Source organism: Micropterus dolomieu, linkage group LG16 (assembly GCF_021292245.1).
Source record: "Micropterus dolomieu isolate WLL.071019.BEF.003 ecotype Adirondacks linkage group LG16, ASM2129224v1, whole genome shotgun sequence".
NCBI lineage: Eukaryota > Metazoa > Chordata > Actinopteri > Centrarchiformes > Centrarchidae > Micropterus > Micropterus dolomieu.
In genome coordinates this window covers 17,834,893-17,854,941 of record NC_060165.1, presented here as the reverse complement: position 1 = coordinate 17,854,941, position 20,049 = coordinate 17,834,893, and the positions used below count along the sequence as shown (strand labels likewise).

Here is a 20,049-nt window from a genome sequence, read left to right as displayed (position 1 = left end):
CATCAGGAAGGCATCTGATTGGCCCCAAATTTATTCCTCAGCATGACAACAACCCCAAAACATACAGTGAAAGTCATTAAGAACTATTGTCAGCGTAAAGAAGATCTCAACATCATCAAGTCTGTTTGGGATTACATGGAGAGAGAGAGAGAAGCAACTGAGGCTGTCTAAATCCACAGAAGAACTGTGGCTAGTTGTCTGAGATGTTTGGGCCAACTTACCTGCCGAGTTCCATCAAAAACTATGTGCATGTGTAGAGGAATTGATGCTGCTTTGAAGGCAAAGGGTGGTCATGCCAAATATTGATTTGATTTAAATTTGTCTTCTGTTCATTCACTTTGCATTTTGTTAATTTATGAATATAATCTATTATTATTATTAATATTACTATTTTTGAAAGTATTTTGACTTTACAGTATTTTCCCGCACCCTTTGCACATTACTTTATATTATATACACTATCCATTATATCCATATAAAATGGATATGCTGCAAACACAAACTGCCGACAACTAACTCACTGCATGGCAACATTGTGTTTTCAATCCCCTAAAGCACCCAAATAATAGGACTTTAGTTGGGAGTATCATTGTCCCACAAATTCAAGTAAGTAACATGTATATTTAAAGAAAAATCATATGTTATTATGCACCTATAACACCAAGTGAAGTATGCCTCTGCTAAAACCTGATGTCTCCTTCCTCACCTCATGCACCCTGCTATGAAGAGAGAGGCTCGTGTAATCTTTCAGAATGAGCTCAGTGTGAATTACAGTCACCAGCAGCGAGTTTGACGGGTGATCACAAGAAAAATCAGTAATGGGTTTCGCACAGGGACAAAGAGTTTTCAAATGTAGAGGTGAACAGGTTGGAAGATGTAAGGAAATGAATATAGTGGCGTCCCTGTGCAAACTTTACCTCTGTGCGCCTGGGATGAGGATTATTTATCCATCCCTATTGGTTCAGACTGCTCAGAAGTCAGATCGAGTCATGGCTATGATACTGATTCCTTATATGACTCTCATCAATCTCTGTGGATTATAGCGCCATGACTCACTGAGATAAACTGTCATCTTCTGCTGGAGGGACAAGAAAACAGGGCAGAGACTTAGAATATAGTTTTAGATGGTAACACTCGCATACACACAGATTCTTGAGTGCATTATGAACATGATGCATTTGTTTATTGTAATTATCTTCACAGGACAAGTTACTAACTACATTGTTTTGGGAAAATTTAAAGTTGCATTGATAGATTTTTGGCTACTTGGGGGCAAGAAAGCAAGCTGTAAACAACAAGCCAAAGCCAAAGGTCACCTTAAAACAAACCTTTTGGCAAACAATTGCCTGTCTATACAGTGCTGTGCAAAGGTTTTAGGCAGGTGTGGAAAAAATGCTGTAAGAATTAGAAGTAAGAATGCTTTCCAAAATAGTCATGTTAAAGGATCATTGTGTATTTTTAAACGTGGGCCCTATTTTCACATATTTTGGTATCGAAATGACTAGTAGATCCAAAAGTTTAAGAATCCGTCCAATAGATGGCTTCAGTCTGTAGACGCGAACCAGCTGCAGTGGCTGCAATGTATTCATTTCAAATTACGTCCACAAAAAGTGCTTTTTTTTGCCACTGACAGGCTCAGACTGTTATACGAGGTGTCTAACAACATCATGGAAAGCATCCGTACGAGTGACTCCCAGTGACACCCTTAGTTTTTAACAAGAAAAAGAAACTATGCTCAAGTTATTGCTTGGAAATCTAGTGAGAGGCGAGTTGTTGCAGAAAGAAGACTGGAAATGTGAGTCAGAGTTGGAGAGAGGAGATTGTTGTGTTGGACTAACATTAAAATAAAGTCTTGCTAGCAGTTCCTCTACTTAAACAACCAACTCCTCGCCCTCGTATACACTGCAGCATCTGCTGAAGCCTGTGGACATAATCCTGGCAAGATTTATGTTTCCCTGCACAACAAATAAGTAGTATATAAACATAATTCTAGGGAAAAGGGTTGTTTATTCTATGTAACACATTGCACTGTTGTGGTGTTCGTTTTCTATAATCCCCTCTCGCTATTGCCTTGAGTGTGATTTCCTACTTTTTATCTGATACATCGCCGGCACATTTCAGAAACAAGTGTCAGAACTTTGAAATGAGATACAATGAGGAAAATTGCAGTAAACAAACAACAACATGACATTCAAATACTATTATCTTTATCATCCAAATTAGGGCCCGAGCTAATTGAAGATAAATCAGTATCAGATATAGATGCAGTTATAAATGCAGATAAACAACCGATAAATGACAATAAAAAAAGAAACAGAGAGACAGAAGACAGATCCTTCAATCATATTATGAGTGTTGTCGTTGCATACCATGTCCACCAGAGGGCACCCTGCAACTCCTCCGTGACGAGTGGTAACGTAGCTGGCAGAGTTTTGCAACATGAACATCTAAAAACTGAGGCGCAACCTTGCTCTGTTTGGGACTGTGAGCTGTACTTTATGATCTGCTGAAGTTAACGTGTGAATTTGTGGTGAGATTTCTGCCTGATCACAAGTGTTTGACATGGTTTCACATGCAACATGCAGTCCCAAAACTGCGTTGGTCAAATGCTCTGAAGTGGATAACGTTACTACCAGCGGATCAATAACGTATTGCACCGCAAAGTAAAGGGCAGGTAGACTTCTCATTAAATGACGACATTATTCTGGTAATATTCTGCCTTTTCTCTGGACATGTCAGAGAACACAGATGTGCAGAAAGTTTTGAACATGAGCAGAAAAGCTGCTGAAACAAAGGAGCTAATAAAGTCCAGGAGTTTCTAACTAAATTAAAATACAATAATTTATTAGTGAGGTGAAAAGTCACATTTAAAGAGGTTACTTCCCCAAACAAAGACAAAAGAGGAGGGAAGACTAAATCATGACTCCGCAAGGATGATGAAGAAGTAGATCTACAAGAGAAACAGATCTGATAGCAGCACAGAATGACTGAGAGCTGCACTAACTTCTTTGAATTGCCACCTGCCACTTGAATTTTGTGTTTCTCTTTACATAAATAAAAACATTTTCACCATAAACTGGTGCAGAAAAAATCATCAGAATGCTGGAATTAAAGTGTTTAATGCTCAAAATATATATAAATATATAATTCAGCACTAAAGATTTCTTATATATATTTCTTATATATATATATATATATATATAGTGGTAAAATTTTGTGTCGTCTCGAGCTTGTGAACCCAATCTCGTCTCGTTTTGTGGGTTAAGTGTCTCGTCACACCCCTGATAATTACACATGACAAATGTTAGGGATAATCTTTGTTGTTACGTGTTTCAGAAAATTGGCCGATATGTCAGATTTTAAAATATGGAAATTGATATCAGTCTTAAAAATCCATTAATCTAAACAATTGTATCTGTGATGGAAACAAAGTATTTCATATTCTCTGAACAAGAAAATGATGAATGTATAAAGTTAACCAGTATGACTCGTACTCTGAATCAGGAAAGTAACAAAGATAACTACACACTGACTGATGCTCACTGCTACTGACCCAACTGGCCGTCAGTTGACTTGTTTTTGCCCAATGTCTCGGTTAGTTACTGTGAAATTTTAATATAAAACATTCTCTTTTTCAATTCATCAGTAGCAAGCCTTTAACTGACAAATACCAATATAAATAACAAAATAAAATACCCCAAACGTGACAAATTCAGAGCAATAGGTGGGATGAAAAGGTGCAAACCCATTTACCAAACACTGTCACAAGACTTAGGAAAACAAGATTGGCCCGGAGCAATAATTCCCCCTTTATAGCCATTTATGACAAACTGGATGATGATGAGAACATTTTTAATTTGAAGTGATCTTGGAGGTCTGTCCTCCAACTTAAAGCCAGAGCCAGCCTGAAACTTAAAGGATGAATTTAGATGCTCATGTGACTTCAGCAGGTAGAGACCATAATCCATTTTGCCAATCAAGAATTGTTTCAAACATAAAAACATTATCCTCTGAAGATTTAAAGAGGATCATTTTTGCTTTTATTTCATCTTTAAACTACTCTGACTCTCGCAACTGTCTAAGATGTTCTCATGTCTCCAGTTCATTAGGAATTCAGGAGCTGAGGGGTTTTAATTAGTGCCATTTATCCCACGTTTTATTATTTCTTCCCTGCCGACCAGGTGGAGGAAAGAGTTAGAGATTTTACAGATCATATTGAAGGCTCAGATAAAGTAGTTTCACATGACCAGAAGCCTTACGGTAGGGTCTTCGAGATGCTAAGTTGTTTGGGTTTCTCAAAATTATGGCTATATTTCCTAAACACTCTACTGGTTTCTGTTGCTAAAACCACACCACTGAGACTGTGTAGTTGGAATAGATAAAGCATATCAGCACATTTCCCCTGAAACCCAACCCGTTGGTACTGAAGATGAAATGTAATGTAGCGGTCCATGGAGGCTGCCAGTGCTCTCTGTAATGGTCTGGTTTTGTCACATTAATTATAATGTGGAAGCAGAAGAGCTGCAGAGATGGAAACTCACTTGGAGACCACAAACACTGCCAAGTAAGTTATTATGACAAACGCAACTTTCTCTCAAATTCTCATATCAGCTTTTAGCTTTGATCTGCATCTGTAAGGCCGTTGGTGTCAAAAATTCAAAAGGCTTTAATATTGTTCATTTTATTTGTCTTAATTGCAGTGTGTCCTTGTAACGGCATGCTTAGATATGCAGGAAATATTTTTTTTATAAAAGAAAACCATGAACATTTATATTTGATTTTAGTAGCTTCTTCGCTAGAAGTGTTCAGCTTGTCTTGAGACAACAGACTTTGACTTATCATAGCATGTAAAGCACAGATGTAACATTATTAATGGCTTACTTAAATTAGGTCTTCCAGTGAGCCAACATGGACAACACAAAGGCACTGGAACTTGTAAACCTAAATGGAAGTGAGCCATAGTTGACGTTATTAATCACACCTGTGATTTTCCTGCATTGATAAAAATGGTTTGTATGCTCATCATCCAACAACCAGCCGTGTCCTGTTTTTGTAGTTACAGTTGCAAAACATCCATGTTAACAAGTCACGTCATTTTAAATGTAGCCTTAAAGATTTATTTTACTTGCAATAATAAGGTGAGATAATGCCAGTTGCTGTAGTTGCTAGCAGCATTCTTATATTTTATATAGGAATTCAAGTATAATTACAGAGGATTCAAGATTCAAATGTAAGAAACAAGTATAGTAGCATTTCACTATACAATGTACTTGTGTAATGTATGTGACAAATATGACATTATGTTTGTGAATATTGGAATTGAATTCATTTATTTAGTACTATTTGCGTAATGTCATTAGAATTTCTTCACTCCCAAGATGTAATTTGCATAAACTGTCAAATGATCATTCTCACTTAGAGGTGGAGAGGGGCTGTACTCAATCCATTTCACAAGGTCACAAAAATGTATGTCAAACGTGTGGTGTTGATTAAGGGTTTGACAAGACCAGCAAGAGTGACAGGAAAGAAGTTTTGGGCCATAAAACCAAAAACAGTGAGCTGAAAGATGGTACAGCAGGGAACTGCAGAGTAGGGTGGTGGTTCTCTGTGACTATGAACAGTTCTTGTAACATGTAACATTAGTCATTTGACCCATTGTTCATATGAAAATATTAATACATTAGTTCAGTTAAAATGCTCCATTGAGCACCTTCATGTCACTTTTTAAAAACTTATATAATTGCTTCTCTTTTCATCTCCTCATGCTTTTATGTGTTTTTGTAAAGCACTTGAGAAACTATGAATGATTTATTATTAGTGGTGTTATTATGAGCTGTTGCTTCTTTAGCTGATGATCAGTGTCGCAGGAAGAAGCTGACTTTATCTTTTCAACAGTGCACCGAAGTGTCCACAAGGTAACAACGCCCCCCCCCCATCCCGAAGGCCATGGGTGTTTGACTGTTATGAATGCTCGCACCAGGCGATAAATGCATCAGTAGGTAATTAATTTGCAAGCCCCTGTGTTATCAGCCCACACAGAGACCGGAAGAGCTGACAGTCAAGGGGAGAGAAATCTGTCATCCTCTCCCCTCCTCTCTTGTTCAGGGAGATGCATAATTATCTGCACGCACAAGCGCACACACACTATGCTGTCATGTGTCTGTCTTTTTTTTTTTGCAGTTCTTTTTGAGTTAGCCATATCTCATCTCCACTTCACCTTGTCTGTACTTTCACCTCCAGTTCCCTCTGAAAAATCAAAACCTCTTAGAAGGCTGAGCTTTGCCCTCTTGCTCTGTTTCTCACCGTGTCTTAATAAAAAAACCTTGACCGGCCTTTTACGGAGCCCCCGCCTTTTGAAATATGGCAAGATTGAGACAGGAAGTCACCGGATGTATTTCCTTTTTGTTTTGTTATTTTATTGTCATGAGATACAATAGAAAAGAGAAAGAGGAGCCACCGCTAAAAGAAGCAGTGGGTGCAGTGTGTCTTCTTCCTGTCCATTGCAACACACACACTATCTGACATGCACTTATGCACCCATTCATATGCACTTTCGCATTATTTCATGACTCATCTTTTATGCATGGCCCTGTTACCGCATTTGCCATCCCTCTCTGCTTTAGATGAGAACGGGATGGCACTCAGGGAGGATGTTGCTCGTGTTGGCACCCTGAAGAGGATTGAAGTGGAAGCCAGTGCTTCAGGCAGACAATTTGTGCCCTGGCTGTGAGCTTGGTGTCTCGTGACAGAACCTCTTACGATCAGCTCTCTGTCTCTGACCTTTCACAGGCCGGTGACGGGGCTTACAGGATCCATTTTGCATGAGTGGATCACCTGTTGCTCCACACAGGAGGACTATTAGGTATTAAGATAGAAATAGTTACATGTAAATAGCCTACATGCACATTAGAGCTCAGGCGATTAGTGGATTAATCAATTAGTCGATCGAAAGAAAATGAATCGACAACTATTTTGATAATCGGTCATTTTTTTTAGGCAAATATGTGAAAAGTTTTCTCAAATGTGAGTAATTGATGCTGTTCTTTTTCGTATATGATTATGAATGAAGAATCTTTTGGGATTTTTGACTGTTGATTGGACAAAAGAAGTTAATTGAAGAGGTCTCTTTGTGCTCTGGAAATGGTGGTGAGCATTTTCACAATTTCTTGACATTTTATAGACTAAACAATTAGCCAATTAATTGTGAAAATAATCGTTGGTTGCATCCCTTATCCACATTGGACACTGACCTTTAACATTTAAAATTGGGAAGATTTGAAATGACATTTCACAAAAATAACACTATACCTCAAATTACAAAACACTACAGCAATAATGTTATTTACATGATCTAATAACATTAGCTAGGTCAGCATGTCAGATATTCGCATTCTAAACCGCATGAATACAAATAATGAAACCTACATATTTCTCCATGCATACGAATACGAGTAATATAAGGTTTTCAAGCTTAAGTTTAATATGTCAGGTTTAACAAATTACGTGTATCTAGTAGCTTCTAGAAATTAAGGACTAAGTGATGGATTTTCAAACCAATCCTGGGAATCCTTTGACTTTAACAAACATCACTGGTCAGCCAATCACACAGGCTGTCAGTAAGCCAAAATTTTAGCCAGATTATCTAAACCACTTTATTTGGAGGTGAAATAAGGATGCCCAAAATGTTGTTAAAAATACCCTCATTGCACAGGAAAACTTTGTACATGCATAACTACGGTAAGTACAGTAGGTGGAAGTTGAACCAGTAGGTTCGTGATGTAGCCGTACTGTCAGATTTCAACATTAAACCTGGCAATGACATTGTAATTAGAATTGGTAGGAATGGCCAAGACGTAGTTGTAATAAACCAATTATCCTTTAAAAATCTTAATTTTCACGATTGAAGATGGCATTTCAGATCCTGAAGTGGATACCCTGTGTTTAAATGCATCAGTGGGTTTAATGTTTGTTAAAATTATCTTTGTCTTTCCATTTGGCATTTAAAACCCCCTAAAAAAAAAAAAGGGTTACTTCTGTTTACTTCAAGGGAAAGCAGGAGCAGGAAAATCCAAATCACCTCAGGTATCTCACCACTTCAAACAATCCAGACACGCTCCCGCTGTTCATGTCTTATCTTATATCGCTAACAATGATAAGCATGTAGCCACAAGGAGAGAAGAGTATAAAATGGATATGTAAAGAGGTGACCTAAAACAAGCCCTGTAGGAGGGAGAGATGGGGGGAGAAAGTGCAGGAAGGGTCAAGCGAGGCGTGAAAGGAAGTGGGAGCGGTACAAATATTATAGGACGCAATGTAGCTCCATTCATGTGAGAAGCAGGTGAAAGGACAAACAAAGCCCTTCAACATTTCCTTGAGAACGAATTGCTGCTTACACACACACACACACACACACACACACACACACACACACACACACACACACACACACACACACACACACACACACACACACACACACACTGTCTCCATCCGTTTGCAGAGTGACACCCACTCAGGACGCTGTTAGCCTGGAAACGCCTTGTTCATGATGCTTGACTGGAGTGCAGCTAAGTGCAATTCGCTGCTTCGGGAAGAACGCATTATTGGCAGACGAGACAAATAATGTGCACGAAAAAAAGGGATAACAATTTGTGCCTGCTGTCAGGAGTCTAGTAGTGCGGGATTACCCCCGTGTCATGGCCCTGCCCTCTGGAGGGAAACCTGATGCACTGCAGCTCACTAATAAACTTCTTTAATACGCTTGCGCCATTTTAATTCCTCTCTAAATGTGCATTGAAATGTTCTTCTGTTTTTCTTTTATAAGTTTGAGGCATGTTGAAAGCACTCATCACTACAATCCCAGGGCTCTACCAGTAAACTCATCATTGGCTTATGATTTATCAAATAAATATGTGTAAGCAAGAAAAATGTAGATGCACCCATAGCTGTCTTGTAGGGAATAAATTAAAATCAACACTCGACTTTGGAATCTGTGGACAATAAATATGTTATGTGACAGCTACTTCACTATGTTGAATACGTACAAAGAACATTAACAGTAGTAGTAATAGTGAGCTGTTTATTAGAAGTAAGAAAATAAGAGAAATTTGGGCCCAGGCGTATTTTTTAGCACAAGAGCCGACAGAGCGTGAAGGCCACCGTAGCGTCTCCTGCTTGCTTGGATAGGGAGGGGGGAGCGGTGCATTCATGTGGCATCGAAATAATCAGAATATTGTCTTCCTCCTTAAATCTCTAGTGCAAAAAGAGAAATAAAGTGTAAATGGGCATAAAGAATTATACAGAACTTTGATTCGTGCAAAATCACGTATTGCATATACATATTTTACAAACATGTAATTTTTAATATGGTTATAATAACAGTTTGCTGTCCATGTACAGTGAAGTAGATGTCTGCGTGCTGTTTATATGCTCTGATAATGCTAATCCAACACATCTTTGTAGTAGCGTCCATGTTGATTCCACATGCAGAAAGTCGGAAGAACGACTTCACAACTCGTGAAATGGGACCATCCGAGGGGCGCATGAATGCACCGTGAGCTGCTAGTTGCATTTCGCAACCTTCACCACTAGATGCCACTAAAACACACTGAACCTTTGCACAGTGTGTAAAAAAAACGTGTGTCAGGAAAAAATGGGACAAGTGAACGACACAACTGACCTAGCATTAAAAGATAAATAAATAAAGTCAACACTGAGTTCATAAAACTGAAAAGTGGGATTAGGCCATAGGGTCAATTCAGTTATATTATTACTTTCATTAATGCATGCATGTGAATGCATTTTTGTCATGAATATTTCATATTAATTCTTTATTCAATTGGCACTTTGGCATCACATTTGCACTGCGAATAATGACTTGATGACTAAACTGAATCAGACATAAAAGAAAGTGAGGCTCTGCTGAGAACACTTTTTATTGGGAGGCTTGAAACCTCCAAGACTGATAGAAGTCGGCCTCACTCTGTGCAGCTGTAATGCCTGTTTGCAATAATCACACATTCCCAAGGAGCATTTTTAGACTCAAGTGCAACTTCACACTATATTATAATCATCTTTTTGATCTTTGCCTAATATACCCACCCTGGCTACAGTCGGAGTGAGAAATGCAAAGAGGCGTTCCTGCACTGCAAACTCTCAGCCTCAAAACTTTATTCCAGCTTCTTATCACTGCTCTAAGCAGGAACATCAGAGCCCATCTAGAAAGGAGGCTTTGAGAGCTTGTTTTGGCTGAGGTCCTACAGCAGTTATGAATTTCCCATTGGTATTCCTGATTTAAGTAAAAGCCATGCTCACAGAGAGCCTGACTCTGTCTCTAAACATTCCCAACAAACAGCCTTTATTAGTTGCAGCCATAATACTTTCATTGTTTTTTTTAAATTCTATTTGAAATCAACAGATTGAGCATGTGAGTTGTCCCCCAGGCTGCGATTGTTGGACCCATCAATTTCCTCTCTGTGCCTGGCGTTTCCTACCACGACTCCTGATTTCTGTTTTGTGGGACTCTTAGTGTTGTCACAGTCTGTTTTTAATCGTGAGCTGTGTTTGTCCAGACCCAATTAAATTATTCATCATGTTTGCTCAACAAGCTGCTCTGCTGCAATGACAGTGTTGTGATGTGAATAACTCCAGCCAAGCTTAAGAAACAAGAACTAGTAGCTGTCATCTGTCTGAGTTTGCCGTGGTTTGGAGAAAGGTGCATTGTGTGTTGTAATATCTCCCAGATTTTCATCTGTCAATGACAGGACCAGTGCTCGAAAAAAATTAGATCAATAAAGCAGATTTTAGAAGCTGGAGTTCGCTCTCTGGGGAATGAGGGAGGCAGAGACAGACCAAAAGAAAGATAACGAGAATACGTAACAGGTTGTGGGGAGCAGTAAAAATACACACTTAAACTATATACAGTACGCAAGTAAATATACTGTATACACCCTGAGAGATGAGAGAGCGCAAAATTTGATCGCACTGCTTCAATTCCATCTCCCATCTTCACATGAGATGTCATTCACACAGCTTTCCATCTGACAGCTTTTTTCTCTGCAACTAGGTCACTTCAAAAAAAATAAGGCTGTGATGAGAGAAGTGCAGTTTTATCGTGGCTTTCCACACTTCTCCTCCCTAATTGAGAAAATGAGAGCAAGAGTGACAAGAGGATATATTCGTCCATGCCTACATGTTTGTCTACATACACGTGTACGTCTGTTTCCACGTTAGCGATGCAGTTACGACGAGTTTTTAGTCTCGGGCTTTCTTATTCTCTGTGGATCCAAATTATCATGCTTCTAGCTGTTCTTTGATAGAAGATGGAATCCTGCATGGCACACAGTCAGACAAAGACATTTTCATAATGATATATTCAGCCAACTAATAATAAGGCCCGCAGGGAGTGGTGGGGGGGGGGTACGGAGGGTTGGGTGAGGGTGGGGGGAGGTAGTAATGCTCATAATCTCTCCAAAATCCCTCTCTTCTGTTTCCTGCATTGAGTGCCATGGGCATCCTCTACTTACGCTACACTAAATTACTTTTCTGTACCCTGTGTGGCTGCACAATTAACTCGGTGGGCCCAATTATACATAATAATACAATTGCTGATAGATCATTTTTAGTTGATCTTATTTTATTTGGGCATTTGATTGTACACACTTGAATGAACCCCACTGCATCAAAGACCCCAACCTTTTCTACAATGGCATTATTTGTCATTTCAGAAGAATAAAATATCACCATGAATACTTTATTCTAAAGGTCAGATGTACTCCTGCTGTTTTGGTTGTACTTTTTCAAAAGCATAAATTAACCTTATACTGTGTGCAGTTACCAGCAATGGATGCATGAGTGGACAGATGGCTGCAATAAACCAAAACCTCTCTAATATTGTACTAGAGTAAAGAGTGTGCTTAAAAAAACGCACCAAATAATGTTACGTGTAGTACAACACAGACATTCAAGGATTATGTTGTCGATGACGGTAGGAAGAAAAGAACAACGGTGTACATAGTCTGCGTAGAAAGCGTTAAGTTTAAGCTACACCTAGTTGTTTGGCTGCAGTTTGTAACTTTATGTGAAAACGGGTAACAGGTCCTGACAACAGCTCTTGTTATGTGCCCACAACTGCTATATGATACACCGTTTCAAAGCTAAAATCCTCGTGATTCGACCAATGCAAACCATTTCAAGATACAATCAGAAGACCAACCAGAACTATCAAAATTGACGCGACTCTCCTTTGAAGCCTCATAGTAATCCCCCAATCGATTATATTCCAACAAAAATGGTCTTGTTGTCAAAGGTCCAGACGATCCAATCCAGTAAAAACATTTAGTCCAAAACTCATTATTCCATCAATAAATCCCCAGGGACTGCTGCTGCATCATTTCATATTTGCCGGCAAACGTGGGTAATATGTCATTATAACCGTAATAACTCAGATTTGGATGTAAACGAATGCGATATCATATATTCATTGATATGTGGCCGCTGAACTCTGACCTTTTGTGTGACACCTAATTCGAGGAGTTCACATGTCCCTTTCACAGCCTACAATAGCCTACGGGAGGCCACGCTGTAAGGAAGCGCCAGCCCCTATTATTTTGTGGGTAAGCCGAGCCAATTGCAACCTATTGTGCCGATGACTGGCACAATAAAATTCTGAAAATATTGATATCCAGCTTTAAGTAGGAAGTACATGATCTACCAGCAAAAAAAACACATCGGCGTCAATCTACGGCAGCCGCTTGCCGCCAAGGGGCAGTGTTGTTTTTGAAAAAAATACGCTAAGACAAATCCTTTGAAAAACCTGTGTAAAATATTCATTTTTCATGGTATTGGTATAAAATTTGAACTTGGACTAGGCTTTATTCTGTGGCCCCAGAGTGTAGTTGTCTGCATGGAAACGAAAAATATATTACTTTTAGTGTGTTTTAACTATATTAATCAATTCCAGTAGCACTTACAGTGATTCTGACTTACTGGGTTAGACACTTCAGAGTGTTATCTTTCAGACAAGCTCCAAAACCATGCATTTAATCCAAATGGTTGAACTGCATTCAATTAACTTTGCATATGCCTTGAATAGGCATTTAAAACAAATTTTACAGGAATGGTAAGAGCTTACCGTTACTGACACATGTTTCTATTACTCTATTTTTCTACCCCATTTCAATAATCAGTGAAGTTAATAGTAAACTAAATAATAGAAACACCTTTGTGTATAGTTCAATATACATAGAACAGAAACACTCACTGCATCTTCCAAAATGATCATACAGTTGAATTGCCTCCTCTCTTAAACTTTTTAAATTAACTGAATTCCTAGGAATTTTATATGAAGTGACTTGGGACTTTTGATAAATACAGTAATAAACACTGAAATCTTCTTATAATTACTTTATAGTGTGGTATACTGTTCATAAATGCTACATACTACTTGAAGTAAAGTGTTGCAAATATTAGCATCCAGACTTTCCAAAGAAAGTAAAAAACAAAACTCACAATCTTAGATAAACGTTGGTGTTAAATCACAAGCCAAACAAAAATATGAGCTTTTATGTACAAAAAGGTGGGATGTAAATTAAGGGCCATAAGCCCTTATAACAGCTTTCTCCCTATCATATCCGACCATTCTAGTAAAGGCAAATACTAGATTGGCTCTATTTTCCATCTGTGCGCTGGCACCAAAACTGACTTCCATTATTATATAAGCAATAGCTTTGTTTTAACGTGATGGACTTGTTGATTAATTTTATCTTGTGGAGTGGAAGAATCAAACTAATGTGGGGACCTCCTGGTCAACAAATACCTGAATATAATCATGAGTGAATGTGAACTTTCCAAGAGTTTGTCACTGTTCCATTAAATATGAATTAAATGACACACCTTCAAACATTTCCAGCAACTGAGATCACCTTTAACCTTGGCAAGTCTTATATTCTCATTTGATCATTTTGAAAGGCAGTTACCTCGTACATAATTCATGCAACATCCGCATGGTTGTTTCCTCATTTCTTAAAATCTTACGGATGAGACAAGCCCTTAAAGATGAAAGGTGTCGTCAAAATCACAACAATAAAAAAGTAAAAGTGAGAGCTGAGAGTAAGGCGACAGTAAAGCCCTTGATTGTTCTAGTGTCAGACATTATTATTCTGTTTATTTTCTGTAGCTTAAAAAGTCACACATTTAACTGAATTAAGTCCCACTTGCTTATTTTGAGTCATCCGACTTCACTGGGACGTGTGCTGTGTGATATGACACGTTGACATCCAACCAGTCACCATGGTGTGATGAGGAGTGTGTTCATCGCATTGGATACACTGCTCCGGGTGTCATGCATGGCTTTTACAGGGCACTGACCATGTGTGTGCATGTCACTGTTTTGCTCTCTACCATGCTATCAGGCGTCAATTTAAGCTTGACTGTCAGACTGTGAGGCTTTTCATGTCTTTTTTAGGCAGTTGGTGGGTTGGGGTTCGTGTCTGCATAAGTGTGTGCCGTCTGACAGAATTAGCAGCGGAACTCTGATGGACCATCGCCGCTGATGCGGAAAGCAATCTGTCAGCATGGCATTAGGAGGGGACATTTCCCTCATGACTGAGACTGCGGTACGATTGGTATTCTTTTATAGAGACTGACTCATTGCAAATAAGGGGGAGGTAGAGAGCGAGACAGAGAGTTGGAGAGAGAGAGAGAAAGTGTTTGTTGTATCTGTGTGAAACAGAAGAAGCGTCTTACATATTCCATGAAAACAATGCTTGGATCAATATAATGAATTTCAATTTCTATTTGCCTTTTCCTCTGAAATGAATTTTGACATAACCGACAGCCCAATATCTGTGTTTGTTTCCTTCCCAATTGTATTTCACCCTCAGCTGAGGTAAAACCTCCAGTGCCCTGCGTCGTTCTGATAAGAGCCACCGTTTTCACTGGATCGCCGCCATTTAGCCCATAATTGTTTTCTTTATTCCGTGGAACAATTCAGTTCTGTGTCACTAAATGGTTGGACCTCGCTTTCAGATAAGACACAAAGACCCCCTAAGGTGTCATATCTGAGCTTCTGGCATTAGGCTGGTTGCTTATGAGCTGGATCAGAGCGTAATCAGTGTTGTGGCACCCGACAGAGCCAAGGATATGAGCCGCTGGCTGTCAGGCCAACTCAGGTGAATTGAGCCTGAATGCAAAATGAGTGGAAATAGTTCTTGTTCCTCTGCTGTTATGACACATACAGACAGATTTACCCTTTTAAGGATAACTGATATTCATTTCAACCTTTGATCCTCTGTTTTGTAATGGTGTTACGCAGTGACTTAAAGCTGTGTTAATCTATATCAATCAATGGTCAACAACAAGAGTCAGTCTCAGCTGACAAAGTTGGCAAGTAGCCAGCTGGTGAAGAAAGTCAAATATGAAGACCGATATATCATGAAAATAGAGCTAAAAGGAGAGTGAATGTTGGATATGGATTCATCAGGTGGCCAGAAACATGACTCTAATGCAGTGATAATGCATTGGATGGATTTGTAAGTATGCATTTGTTTGTTAACGATCAGCTGTCCTTCCTGTCTCCCTGTAGCACTTTGTTTGGCATTTCACAGTACAGACATTGCAATTTATTGCCCTGGCACCATCGACAGTCCTCTCAATACCGCCTTGCAGCATGCCTAAGGCACGTTCACGCAGATGAGCAGGGACCCATGGCATCTTTCTTTTGGTGTTTTTCAGAGTCAGTAGAAAGGTCTTTTTAGTGATATGTAGTTATATTTAAGTTTTTATAACTGTGACCTTAATTGCCCACCGTCTGTACGCTGTTAGTGTCTTAACGGCTATTCCACAGGTGCATGTTCAGTGATTGTTTATGGTTGAACATTGAACAAACATGAAAAATATTATTTGCACCCTTTACCATTAAGAGCTGTAAAGTTATTTGGATTTTTCAGAATGATCTTTAAAATACAGTGTCCTGAAAAAGGGACATTTATTTTTCTAAATATTTTTCCTAAAGCTCACAAGGCAAACACAGACATTTTTTATATAGTCTCTTTAATTGTTTCAGCTGTTCCACAATTACTGAATTAGATTACATTAAATTAATTCTTAATGTCCAGTGTGCAGAAGAAAATACAAATGTGTAAATATGTATTCATGCATTTATTTTAACTGCTCACATAATTAGATTTAGAGGTAAGAGCATCTGTACAAAATACGCAAATAGAGCCATGCCTCTGATCCTCCGTTGATCCAGAAGTGGTAGCATGAGTAACATACAGCAACATACAGAATGCAACAAATAACAGCACCGGTGCCAAAGCTGCTCATGAAACCCCACTAACAAGACAGGTCACTAACAACTTTAAGGAGAATGTTTCAGTCCCGTCCCCACTCTCCTCATCTCAATTCATGGAATTGAAACTGAAAAAACAGACTGAAACTGACAACTTGCAGTGTACATCACCCTTACCTGTCGCCCTGAATGACGCCATCTCCTCGGCAAGCTCATTGGTAAACATAAAGTGTGTGTCTGCAGCCAGATGGAGAGCACGGAAGGCTATCTGCTCCCTCTCACTCACATATCAACTTGACTGGATAAGAGAGGATACAGACAGTCAGCACAGGAGCCCATTTTAGGAGGGTGATGGCACTGAAGTAATGAGGGTCCTTGTAGGAACCTTATTGGCTCTGTCCTCACTTCACCCAACTTTATACCATCCTTCTCGCCCAGTGTATCACCTCCAAAGCCTCACCCCCGATCCTTAGTGCCATTTCCCATCCACAAATTATCCAAAATCGGCTGCAAAGCCCTGAATTGTTTGCCTTTAACCGTTCCCCGGTGCACACATTTTTGGTTTTAAGTTTTCCTTCCTTACTACCTTGCAGGCACTTGTTATATGTCCTCCACTCTGACCAGAATTTTAATTTGGTTGACACCCAAGGATCGGGCAAGACAAGGCAATAACTCATCCTGTCTGAATGCTGATGGCAGAGTTTAGCCTTGAATGAAAACATTGGGATTCGACTCTATCGAATGTCCAAATTATCTGCTAAACTTTAACAACCTTCCGTCCTGGGTCATATGCAAATTTAATGATACTTTTAATGGACTTTGTAAAAGTCTGACATCTGTCTCACTCCATTTCCTGTCTGTGCCACTTCCTAAACTCATTTAACATACTGGAGATGTTTTACATACAGCCAGTGATGTAGTGGTGGCTGAACTCTGACCTTATCACCATAATGAAACAACCACCATTATAAAGAAAAATCAAATACACATTCAGATAGGCAATTTATATTTAATTTAAACATTATTTACATTTTAATTCCTCCAAAATACCTTTCTATTACATACTGTAGGTTGGACATAATTACTGAGGTTTACTTCTGCAACATTTATACTATAACAATTAATTATTTTAACAATTCCATAAAACCAGAATAAAAATGTTGACCATAAATTAAAAGATGAGCAACTTAGTTGTGGTGGGTTTACACTTAAATGTGTGGGTAAATCATTTGCATTGTCATGTTTATTTTAATCTTACTTTACAGTATGAGGTAATGCAGGTGAATTAGAAAAATCTGCTAGATGGTGTGTTCAAGTACTGCTAAGCATTTTTGACATTTGATATTTCAGAGTTAGCTGAACAATGGCATGTGCTACATTGTCAGACACTCCTGTCCACAATAAGCACAAATGCATGTTGTGAAAAGAAAAATGTGAATGTGGTAGTGGCCCTTATGAAAGGGGTAGTGCTCCATCAATTTTGTTTAGTACGTCTATACAGTTAAATCTCAAGAGACAGATTTAAAAAGAATGGTCAAAACTGATGCAGCAGAGGCCGAGATATTCCGACTTTTAGTTTCCAGTATGGGTCAAACTCCAAAACCACTGGATCCTACATTTCCCAAAATGCAACTTGATAGCATATTTTGTGGATGTGTTCAATGCCCACTTTTACAGTTTGTAATATAACACAACTTTGTAAATTTGTAACAAGGGTTTTATATTATAACTTTGCAGCCTCCAAGGCCTAGCAGAGAGTTGGAAAAACTTTAGAAAGCTCCTTCAGAGCTACAGAAGACATTATACAACTGTTTTCACCAGTTTAATAGTAATCCTTGAGATGAATAAACTGAACTTAATGTGTAAAATTGGTGGAGTGCCCCTTTAAATAAGTACATTTCTGGCACCCTGGGCGAGTTCAGCGCCGACAAAACGTAGCAAAACGTTTTTTTCAACGGAAACAGTGGTTCCCTGAACACCCTGTTGTGTATGTCAGTGCACTGCATTTTCCCGCCTTTTTAACACTGTTGTGTTTACAAACTTGTCGCAGCTGATTGGGTGACACCTGTGACACGCCCACCAAACAGAAGAAAACATACCTCGAAGCCAGATGCAAAACGTTGCAAGGAAACATGTCATCCAATCCAAAAACGTTGCAAACCGGTGCCAAAGGTTTTGAGATTGAACTCTCCCCTGGTGATTAAGTCCAAACAAGGACAGCATTTCATTAATTTTTACAGTTTGAGTTTTAATTACTTGCTAAAATCACAGTGTACTTTTATAGCTGCCATAATCCGGATGAGATGCTGAGATCTGAGTTGATAAAAATGTTCATATGCTCATCAAGGTCGCATTTGCAGCAATAAGCTTTACGACCAGCAACAAGTCTTATTAATTTTTTTTACCCTGTGTTTCACCTCCCAGGCAACATTCCTGCTGCCCTAAGCCTCTGATTGGTGAAGGATGTTGGGGACACAACCGAGAATTTGGCACACTGTTCAGAGGTGAGAACCTCCTCTGGCTGGTTTGGGGTAAATAATAATAAAAACAATAATGACAATATTAATAAAATTAACATTAATTATAATATAAAATAATATTATAAATATATTAATTTTGATTTACAGCTAATATTATCCTAAAAAGATCCTGGAATTGCATAACAATCAAAGATAAGGTAGTCAAGGACAGTGCTCTCTTTTTAGAAAAGCTGACAATACATTATCTAACAATGGAACTAAATGTGATTTAAAGCAGAAATTGTTTTAGTTTAGTTAATTTTTCTTTTTTTCTTTTTAACGAATTATGTCCCCCACTTATGAAACCAAATGAACACACCTTACCAAAGATAATACTTTCTCAAAATTGATTGAAAGTTTTGAACATAACAGGCACCTTTCAAGTTTCTTTTGATTTGGGTTTTTTTCTTAAAATATCCTCATATGAGGAGTTCTGAGGACTACTCTACGTTACTTGGAGTCATGGTTAAGTACTTTAAACACAGTTTGCTCTGTTTTATCTGCATGACATAGCCTTTAGAAAATCTTCATCAGCTTTAGGGCATTATTCATAAATATATTAGAGCCTGCAGGAGTTAGTCAAATCTCCCCTGAACACTTCAACCCCTTTCTCCACCTGCAGCCATATCTACCCACAAGCCCCCGGGTGCCTGTTAAAACCATCATTCTTATCATTTAACAAATTCATCACTGAACAAACACGGAGCCTTTACACAGCTCTGTGAGAGGTCTGCCTGTGCTCCTTTTGATCTTGCCATTACTTGTGATAAATATTCATTAAGATGGTAATCTTGTCAACTTGTGTTTATGGTTGATGGATCTCTTAGTTATTTTAATTGCCTTTCACGAATATTTCCTTCTGACACATTGATTCATAAGGCGTAATAGTGGTTAGCAGCAAGAGGGAGGATATGATAGGTAGATGATGTATACTTCCACTGGCAGTCTCCAGGCAGCTACTCTATTCTGAGTGACTGACGGTTTGGGCTGAAGGTAAGAGGACTTCTAAATCTTCACCGCTGCTGCAGAACCAGTGATTACTCTTCCCTGCAACGGGGAGGCATAAAGCATGCTGCAAGCCCTGACAAGGCTGCAGCTGTATGGGCTTGGACTTAGGGGAGACTCCAGAGGAACTGGCCCCTATGGTATGGCATGGATACCTGCTACAACCCCCACTCCATCTTCCAAAACCAGCAGACTACCAACCTTGAACAAAGATTACACCTGTCACTCAGACAA

General features: G+C 38.9%; 1 protein-coding gene across 2 annotated transcripts in view; it reads left to right on the top strand.

The window, feature by feature from the left end:
* magi2a (membrane associated guanylate kinase, WW and PDZ domain containing 2a) overlaps positions 1 to 20,049 on the top strand; it is a 243,837-nt gene that overhangs the window by 15,778 nt on the left and 208,010 nt on the right. The window contains exon 2 of one of the 2 annotated variants that reach the window (XM_046072265.1): positions 18,716 to 18,795. The exons of the other annotated variant lie outside the window; for it this stretch is intronic. The gene's annotated coding sequence lies outside the window, so the exon portion shown is untranslated. The remainder of the gene's footprint in view (positions 1 to 18,715; positions 18,796 to 20,049) is intronic. 2 annotated transcript variants of the gene reach the window in all.